Source organism: Streptopelia decaocto (genome assembly GCF_964273445.1).
Source record: "Streptopelia decaocto genome assembly, chromosome: 2".
In the NCBI taxonomy this organism is placed as follows: domain Eukaryota; kingdom Metazoa; phylum Chordata; class Aves; order Columbiformes; family Columbidae; genus Streptopelia; species Streptopelia decaocto.
The window spans coordinates 134563442-134574561 of NC_138655.1; positions in this window are offsets into that span (position 1 = coordinate 134563442).

Here is an 11120-nt window from a genome sequence, read left to right on the forward strand (position 1 = left end):
CGGGACGGGCAGCGGGTTGCCCGTGCGCGGGCAGGGTCGGGGCGGCAGCGGCCGCATGTCAGGCGGCCAAGGACGCTCCCGGGGCGCGGCCGCAGCGGCTGAAATAAACCAGGCCCGGGGGGTGTTCGGGCCGCACGCTGGCCCAGAGCCCCGCGCTGGCAGAGACCAGCCGTGGGCAGCCCCTGAGCGGGGCTGAAGTGCCCGCAGGTGAAGGACTTTGCTGAACCTTCCACCCGTTTCCAGGATGGCACTGCTCTTGCCATGGAAGTGACCTCCCTCCCTCTCGTGAGCCTCCAGCATCTCTAGCTTCTATTCATTTTCAAAGTCACCATAAGATGTGAATATCATACAAATATCTGTTACCGTAGGACAAGGAGTAATGCTTTTAAACTAAAGGATTCAGGCTAGACATGAGGAAGATGTTTTTTACAGTGAGTGTGATAAAACATTGGCCCAGGTTGCCCAAAGAAGTGGTGGATGCCCCATCCCTGGAGACATCCCAGGCCAGGCTGGAAGAGGCTCTGAGCAACCTGATCTAGTTGAACATGTCCCTGCTCATTGCAGGGGGTTGGACTAGTTGAACTTTGAAGGTCCCTTCTAACTCAAACTATTCTATGATTCCATGATCATGACACAATATTTGAGGGTGATTTAAGAGATAGGACTGATGTGCTGAACTTACTGCCATTTTGCAGATGAGAAAATGGGAGGAATATGGGTTTCATGCTGCCACCTCATCCAGTGTGCCATCTCTGGTTATGGCTTGAATAGAATTTTGTGACAAAATAGCAACATATTTCCGTTCAGCTATGAAAATATACTCAGTTGCAGGAACACAAACACAGATTATCAGAAAACCTTTTTTTCCCCTCATTATTTCTTATCTTTCACAAGCACTTCCTATAATTTCAAATGTTTCCCAGAGAAGGCAAACACTTCCAGTGCCAAGACTGAGCCTAAGGGATTTTTTTCAGATGAGTTTGATTGACCAATAGCAATAAAAAGATAGTATAAACACCTATGCAAAGCATCTACAGAAAAGTGAAGCAAACCTCATGCCTTTTGAAAAACTAAGGAAAAAACAAGTCTGCAACAGTGAGATTTGCTTTTGAATTAGTTTTGTGAGTGGCATAAAACAGTTCAATTTGTTGCCTAGATGAAGCTGTAGCATGATCTGATAACTGAATTCATTTTGGCTGGAAATCAAAATATGTGTAATTGCTTTATAGAATAAAAGGCAAAAGTACTTCTGCTGGAAAACTGGCTTTGATCCCTTTTCACACCTACAGACTGTGAAACATACAGTTCCTAGAGGGAGTAAAATACAAGGCAAATCTATTACTGATAGTATGAGGTGCTGTCTGGCTTCTTGCACAGATTAAGGCACTTGTAATGTGATTTTTGTGAGACTGTATTTAGCTTTTCAAGGAGCAAAGTAACATGTTAAATGATTAAACAAGAGAAGCCCAGAAGTGCTACTAAATTATTGCCTGAAACAGGCACAATTCCCCTCTTGTATCCAGGCCACCAAAGCATCTTTTAGATAAAATGTACAAACAATTACATTCATCCTGTGCAAACCCATGTTGGAAATATCCTTTCATGTAGTACTGATGCTGAAAGAAAAACCAAACACCACAACACCACCACCACCACAAACAACAACAGAAAAAAAAAAAACAACACACACACAAAAATCCCAAACCCACAACAATCTAAGTACTCATGGATAAATTGCCATAGTCTGTAAATTTGCTGTCTAGGAAAACAGATATCCAAATCCTATTCATATTAAAATTCCAGTTGTGGTGGGGAGAACAGTGTCTCCTAGTTTTGTAGACAGTACTCCTTCTTGCAAGTACCAGGGTAACTGGATTGTGCAGTGAGAGCACTCTTGGTAAAATTCCTTTCCAGAAATATTTTGGGGAATAAATTCTTACCAAAAGGAAGAGCTTTGTTTATGTCAGCCCCACAAGAGCAGAAGGAGAGAAGCAAATAACTGAGATGCTGACTCTGGGCTTTATTGTTCTCTGGTTATACAATAGCTGTACACTTCCTTGACTTCTGCCAATAACTTTGCCCATATAGAATTCTTCACAGAATTATTTTTCTATTTTTGTCTTTTCTCCAGTTTAATGTGTAAGTGTGCCTTTCTAATATTAATGCCTAGCAACAATTCATTCATACAGAATTCTTTTCGGGTTTCTTCATTATTCATGTGAAGAGTCTGATTTTTGCAGCACTATTTATTTTCAGTCCCATATCCCAGCTTCCCTGTTCCAAAAGATGACTTCTGGTGGCTCAGGTTAATTAAGAATCCCTTTTTATATTTTTTTCTGCAGGTTTCCCTTGAGGATGTTAAAATAATTAATATGGAATAAAATAATCATATTTTGAAATACGGTAAGTGCCCCTTCAGTGGAAATAATTAAATGCAAAGACTATATTAAATAAGCTTGCCCAGGTGTTTCATTGAATTAAGTAAATTTGTTTAAACTTTATCTTCTGTAGGAAGGATTAGACTGCTTCACCATCTTTGTGCATCTAAATTCATCTCAGGGCTTATCAAATTTGCTGAGTGCATGTCTGCATTTTAAAGGGATTGTGTCATGTTAACAGAGGTTCTCACTGAAAACAGAAACGCTTCCGGGCATCCAACATGTTTTAGCCTTAGAAGCACAATCTGATAAAAAAAATGATGGCAGCTAATGGAGTTGCTAAGTAGAGAGTTAGACAAAGGGAATTCACATTCATTCATTCATGTCGGGATGGTTATATTTGATACTTAGTTTCAAGCTAAAACCAATATAAAGCCTTTTTAGGACTAGGACATTCACAGGCTCACTTTTTGCCTATTTGAACAGTAGAGGAAGGAGCGTCAACATCCTCCTGCTCTACCGGCTGCCTGTATCATAGACAGCAACATGTAACAGCCTCTTGAGGGGCACTGCTGCCCAGTCTGGAGAAGACAGGGAAGAAGTGAAACCTGCATCATGATCTGAGTTAAGGTGCTTGGCGATACAGTGTGGGAATAAGGATGCTCACCTGGAGTTTGGGATTCTGCAGAGGCAGAGCAGGTACAAGGCCTGGGCTCTCCCGCAACTCCATGGCCACTCCATACCCCACTTCTGGCCATCCTAGAGCCTGTGCATGTGTCTCTTGCTTATTTCAAAGACTTTTATTTCATTACAGTGTGAAAAATATTCAAGTATAAGCTCAGATCTTCATGTGCCATGAGATTTTGAGTCAGCCAGCTGTAACACAGAACAACCTGCTCCGAAAAGTACTGACTTGTTAGAAAATTATAAGTCTAGAAATTGGGATATGAAATTTTAGAGCGTGCCTATGCAGTGGTGATGCACAATAATGTAATAAAATGTCAGTATCTCATTAGTCATGTACATTTTCTGGGGTGGGAGATAACATGAGGAGGTGTTATATACAGTGAACCTCGTTTTTAGCACTGTGCAGTACATGTGGTTCAAAGTTCTGACAAACATAGCTGCACTGTTACAGCTGAACTCAGTTACATCTAATAATGTCATCCAGAGCTGCCACTTTGTTTATCAGTGCAGCATCACAATTAGCACCCACATTTATAAGTACTTTTCAGCATAATTTGATGTTCATTCTATCATGTATATATGAGCCGTCAAGTAATGATACAGTTAAGCAGCGCTGATCAAGGCTGTATCCCAACTCAAGTCCACATCAGATCTTTCAGATAATAGGGACTTATAACCAACATCAGTCTTCTTCATTGACAGTTTGAATACTGATCTGTCTTCCAGTGCAATTGGGCTACCGTGTCATTTGAAAAATATGCATGAAAGTCACTATAATTCTGCTAAAAGAAGGAAAACGGTATATGGGTTTATTTTGAAACATGCACATGAGTGAATTAGGTGAGCAGAAATACTGTATATGTACAGGCTGTGTACAAACATTCATCCATAACTGCCATGCACATCTCTTGTTGGTGTCCAAAATTAAGGGTCTCTAAGGACTGCATAAACAGATTGCACCTAGCCCTGAGTTCATAATATGAAGACTTATTTTAATTTACGTGAAATATATATATTCATTTGAAGGATGCCAGCCTTGTATGCAACTTTCAAAACCACTATTCTAATAAGTAATTTTCATCACATTATGGCAAACTCTCAATGTGTGATGTTTAGTTAACAAGACTGATGTGCGCTGAAGTACTTGTTCACAGATTTATCTTGCTTACTAGATAGAAACATGGAAATGGTATATGTTAGTGAAATATTACAGAATTAACACTTTAATCATTGTGATTAGTTATAAATCTCTTGTATTGTCACCTTTCCTAGGCATTTCCAATTAGAGTGGAGAATATATCTGTGCCTGGGGACTCTGGGTATCCCAAAGCAATACAGGAGTGTTGTCAAAAGACCAGCCAGGCTCACTAGAAACAGTTTAGCTGTGTTTGAAGCTCTGTTTTATGCAAGACAAGGTCACCCGATCACTACTCCCTCTTTTGAATACTGGATGAAAATTACCCAACAGGAAAATAAATGGTGTTTCTTTGCCCATCAAAAGATTACTGAGCAAAAAGATCAAGGCTTCTCTTATTCCTTGGCAAACAGCTCAGTTTTCAGCTGTAACCTTAATTCTTTGTTGGATATGATTGTATCTTTTAGGAACATTTGTAGATGTCTAAGCTAAGAAATCTTCCATTTCTACAAAGCAGGTAGGGTAGTGACCTGTTGTCTGATTTCACAAACATAAAGCCTTACTTCAAAGTTGTCATTTTATAAAACAAGGCCTTGATCTTCCACTGCAGATCACCTTGGTTAGTAGCTGCAATGCAGAGGGACCAAATGTTTACACAAATATTGCCCGGTTTAATTTTGAAAGCTGAGGCCCATCTCACTATAACTAAGGAGTTTTCTGCTTGTTATAGGTTTTTCAAATCAGCCCCACTCTATAGATGCATTATCTGAAAGATGCTGAGCTGATACCCATCAGCAGAAACCAAATCTGTGATTCATATATAAAAATTATTCTTAAGGACCAAAGTCCAGATAAACCAAGACTGTGAGACACTTAAATATCACATCCAGTTTCCTTTAGAGCCATCTGGAAACCTCCTTATTTTCTTCAGGACTGTTGTATCAGGCCGTACATCCCAGCAAATAAAGGGAATGATGTTGCAAGGTGCCAGCTACCTTGAATTTCTATTTGGCCAGGAGTTTAAAGGGCCCAGTATCTCACAAAGCTGTCAAAGTTAAATTGAAATAGTCCTCTTCCCATCCTGCACTGTAGTCTTCTGAGTTGCTGAAGTGGGCTTGCAAGTAAATGAAAATAATTTTATTTCCTCACTGCTTGTGGGCTCTCAACCATATCCCTCATAAATAAATGATTTTTTTTGGTCACTGAATCTTATATTTTACCCTCAAAGAAATTTGGCATAATATCCAATGAAAAGAATAATTGAATAACACTTGGTATAACTATTGACTATATCTCAGGTACCACACCACTGCACACAGTATAAATACCAGGGGCCTAATGTTCTGTAAATTAATTGAAGTGGAAAGTCCATATTCATAATTCATCCCAATGAACTCAAGGGAAAAAACCCAAGAGGGTAAATACTAATTCTAAGAAAAGGGGGTTTTAGTATTGAGTAGCCAATTTTATATTGTTCCAGTAGTGAAATCTCTACCTCACAGGATTCGACCTTATATCCATCAACTGTCCGCAATATCAAATATTATTAATAATTTGATATTTGTATAGTTAAATTGTACAATAATCCTTATGCACACTTTTGCTGCTGTAAACCAAAGCAACACTACTCAAGCTGCCCCAGAGCAAAACCAGTGTCTGTGGAAGCATCCAGAGAACCATCCTTGAGACATAAAGATCTCACTTTGTCTGCCACAATAATGTTGCCAACTTTAGGCTGAATGTGGCTACTGTTCAACAGGGCCCAGCAACACAACCCAGCAATGTAGAACAGGAAATGAATTAAAAAAGACCACATCTAATTGATATTTAGATATGGTAGGATGTAATTACTCATGCTGGAATTCATTCAAAACATCAGCAGTCTGAATGGTCCCTTATTTTAAAAAAAAAAAAAAAAAAGTACAATCAGTCATTTACTGTCCACCAACAGAGAAGACTTTAGTTTGGCTGCTGATGGTTAAAAAAATGGTTTAATACATATTTCTATGTTTTTCATGTCATTGTTATTTTTGTTAAGTTGTATTACCTCGAATCTACCTCTGAACGAAGAAAGTGGCACCTCAGATAAATAGTACTTAGAAGTTTAGTAGCACTTTACAAGTTTAAAGTTCATGATAAACGTTGCTTGCTTGTGCTGATTTTCACAGCACTCCTGAGGGAAAACTAAAGAGCAGAATCACTTTACAAATGGTGAGGCAACAGAAAGTTGTCAGGCAACTCACATTTAGAGCTAATAGCAAAGCTGAAGTATACATGGTATTATTTGTTTGGACCACATTTCAAATAACGACAGCATGTCTGATGCAAATGTGTCTGCATGTGATCCATGCAAATCTAGCCAGGCAATGAATATGAAAAAAGAGGGAATTTGGGTAACAGTTTATTTCTAAAGAACACTGCCATTCATCTGAAAATCATCAGTAGACATCCTCTTTCCAAACTGCATAGGTATAATCACATTGAGGCATCTCACCTCTAATTTGAAAAGAGCTGGAATCTGGGTCCAAGAAACTTAAAAATCAAGGGTTGCAAACCTAAATCCTCAATGACAGAGCAAACAGGTTGATACTGAATTAAAATTTGTGTTGGTCAACAAACAAAAAAAAGGGAAGGTGATCATTAGTGCCAGTGAAAATATCTCAAATCTACCTCTGACTCATGTATGTGTGGGTAACAGGTGGAGAAAATAAATATATTGACAAAATTTTAAAATTTGTAGGAAAAACCCAGCATATTTGTTATTGTCATCTGTCTATTTTTAAACGTGCCCTTAGATGGTCCGTCTCCCACGGATCAGTTCAGCTGTCTCCACCATTCACGCACTGTGCTTTCATTTAAACTCAGACCCTTGATGGACACCAGCTCTGATGAATGCTTTCATCTGCACTGACTGTGAAGACTTCCCATGTTGTATTTAGTAGTAACTGTCATACTTGTATATTGACAGTATTGCCAATTGTGGAGGGTTTTCACAGTTTGTGGTTTTGTTTGTTTGGGTTTTTGAGTTTGTTAAGTTGTGGTTTGTTTGTTTGTTTCTTCCTCTACCAGTTCTGGAATCCTGTGAGTAGTTTTAATTCTCAGCTTTAATTTTAAAAGCTGTGAAAAAGAGCTAAGAATGTGATCCTAGAAAACTCAAGCAGATAAACTTCTTAACTTCTGCCAGCTTCTTGAAAAATAATATTTTTCTTTTTGGTTAGCATTTTTTTGTGTCTGACTTTTGAGTTCCTACAGTTGGCAATACTGTTCTTAATTTCACTTATTTATAAATATGAAATGGCAGTCTTGTACATACATGCACACCTCGGAAAACATGTCCATGAAAACAGAACCATTTTAGCACAGTCCCAGTCTGAAAATCCTGAAAATTAAACTCCAAGACATAAGATTCTCCATTTGCTAATTTAGACATCACACCTGCAAGCATTACTAATGCAATCTCTTGCATTACCTTAGGTGATTTTTACATTTGTTATTTTTTTTTTATCCAATGTCTTAGTCTGTGGTTCTTCTGGAAAACTTCCTTCTCCTTGCTACAAAACAACAGTGAGAACATTCATGCTTTTCGATTTTATCACCTAATTATTAGGAGGTCGTTTCAGTCCAGCACTGACAAAGGTGGCAGTTATCAAAGTCCGGTGTCCTGACCACCACAACTGGTAATTCAATCTAAGTGAGATATCTTTCTGCACCTAATTGTCAACTATTAGGAGACTAAAAACTCAGAGGTCCTTGGGTGAAATGTGTCCCACAGACACAAAATGATCAATCACATCACCTCATATATGCTGATCCTACCTATAACTGAGTAATGGATGTTGTATTGCATATATAGGACTTACTTGCTGAACAAGAGAGTAGAGCTGCTGCAAACACCACTCTGGCTTGAAACATGGTGGAAATAAGCTCAGCAAAAATGTTTCAGACAATTGAAAACAAAACAGTGACTGTATAAATTTGACTATACTTGTTGAAGATCAGCATAATAAAAGCCCAGCTGCTTAGCACTTGAGACTTTCATTTCACATCGCTTGTGTGTAATATGATTTTGCTTCCAAATTGAATATTGCTGGCTGGAGATTTATAGGTGGCCTGGTCATGTGTGCTGTCTTATTTTAAGAGAAATGAATAACAAAAGTACAAAAAAATGAAATCTGAAAACAAGCCTAAATAATGCAAACAGATTTTAAGATAGTCTCTTCCTTTCTGCAATGGTTAATATTAATGTTGAAATATTTCATTTTTAATTATTTCAATGATGAAAAACTCCATTCCTGCATTATGTAGCCTCTCTTGTGCCTTAAGGAAGGCGACCAGACAATGCCAGAACAGACTGCCCCTTTTTAACACAGTTTTTTGTCAAACTTTCATTAAGTGTCTTAGCATTTTTTCTAAAGCAGAATGGGAGTTGCCAAAACTTTCATTGTTAACAGATGAATGGAGTTTTCTAAGTGAAAACTTAGATAAGCCAAATAACCCTAAGGAGGAAACATTTCCCATCATAAAAATATACCATACCAGTGGCTCCTGGCCAGCCCAGCCCAGGAGAAGAAAAGGACACAAGCTCCTCTTGAGCAGCCCTATCAAAGGCAGGTTGCGATTATTTTGCCTGTACAACAGTTATCCCATTGAACTCTACCCAGTGCAAAACCAGTCTTATTTCCTAGATGCTGGCCAGTAGCAGTCTAATGCGTACATATAGAGATTATTTTTTTCAGTTACTTTCACTGCTGCGAAGGCAATGAGGCTAATTACAAAAGTAAAATAAGTGGTATGTAGTCACAGCCAAACAAAACCAATTTTGAATTAGTACTAAACAAGGAATGTTGCAAAAATTACAATTGTAAAACCTTGGGTTATATTTCTGTTTCATAATAAGAATAAAAATAATCTAATAGTGGTCTGGGAAAGTAAAGTTTTATTTCCTATTTTCAATGGTAAGAACACCTGCATGGAATAACACCATATTCATAGCTATTTTTCCTCTAGCACTGTTATCTGTATCTGTAAGCTGACATGGAAGTCAATACACAATGCAGTCTGGCACAGTGAATGGAGTTATTATGAGACTGCAAGAATTTGTGTCTCCTTTGCAATCCTCACATTCAGTATTGGCCATTATGGATTTGCAATAGGAGGAGATGACCCAGCGATCTGCACAGCCCATATAGTACATCACATTGTCCCACTGGGACTTGGTGAGTTTTCACATCTAAGCTCTTCACAGTTTATGTTTAAAACGGAGCTAAAATGGAGTGTAAATACCTTAATGTCTTCCTGGCATATGTCATTCCTGAGCATTAGCTCTACATCTGTACAATATTGTCCAACATGCTACAGATACGTTTATTCAAATGTGTCTTATTTTTTAGCTGACTGTGGCTTTTTGACATGTCCCATCAAACAGCCAGTAATGATGCATTTTTTGACATTCCTAAAACTGCTTCCTGTGTCTCTCAATTACTTGCCCCCAGCAGAATGGCTGCAATTATTAGCTTTTGCTTCACTGTGTCATTTGTGTTATTCCAGTTCCATGTGAAGTATGACTTCCTGCCATCTATTTGCTAATGGTGACTAGCTGTCTTTACCCCGCCGCAGGGTCTTTTTTTGCTCTCCAAAATGTACTAAATTATTTGCTCGCCAGAAGCATAATTATTCTTCATTGTCAGTACATTCCTCAGTTTCTTTAGGTTCTGTTCACATTCAGCAATATGGGTCCTAGAATTACTTAGCAGAATTACTTAGCCACAACAGAACTTCTAGAGTATAATTAAGAGGTATTTTCAAAGTACCAAATCCAAACAGCAGATAATATATTATCTGACAAGGACAAAAAATACAATCTCAAAAAAATGCCTTGAGACTTGTGATTTTTTTTGGTTTTTTTGTGATCATCTTATAGTCTTTAATTCTGAAATACAATTCCATATTAGCATATGCACAGTAATCAGCCAAAACTAAAGCCCACTGAAATCCATCCATCTCTGCATTATTTCCATTTGCCAGAAGAAAATCACAGTTTTATAGATTTGTTTACTCAAGCTCCATTAAATACTAGTTATTGAAAAAAGGTATTTTGTACATTTCCGGGCATCACAAATTGCTAACCTTGAGTTTGCTGATGAACTGCTGGTGGAGGATTGTAAACCTCTAGCAAGGGAAGAAAAATAAGAAACAAACAATAAGGAAAAAACTGAACTCAGGATAGAAGGCAGTCAAAGCACAGAGGCAAGAGGAGAGTGTGTACCCCACACATTCTTCTGGCCTGGCCTACTTCATTATTCCCTTTACGGTTTTGTGTATAACGTCTCTCCAAACTGTGCAGTTAGAGGATGCTCTGACATTTTTTGCTACCTGTATGTATTATAGGTAGGAGTTTAGTATCCCAGTATTTCCTGGTGTGTACAAGCAACAAAGTATGGCAGGCCTCTCAGTATTCAGCCCCAACCCCCCCCTCCAGTCAGCCTTCCCTCTACTTCTCTGCTTGGGAAAGTGACTCCTTTAGTCATTCAAATCACAAATGGGTTGGGCATGATGAATTTGGGATGTGGTGAACCAAGTCGACAGCTAAACAGCAAGAACTAGCATGAAATCGGCATTAAAATCTTGCTAACCATGTGGTTCTGCATTAAACAGTGGCAGGGATTGTTACTGGGAAGTTAGTAAATTCTGTGTTGGTGAACTGCTTGCATGGTCTGCCTTGCTCTTGGCCATGCCAGCCAGCACTGTCCCAGGCCACCCCTAAGGACACCGACAGAGTTTGAACTCCTTGATGACCATTCCCAGCAGGCAGTTTGTGCCCAACCTGTTCTTTTGTAGGGTAAGACAGTTTACATAGGGGCAGGGTACATCATGCCTATTGGCCAGTCTCTTTAGCAGCAAATGGGCATGGATACTTTTAG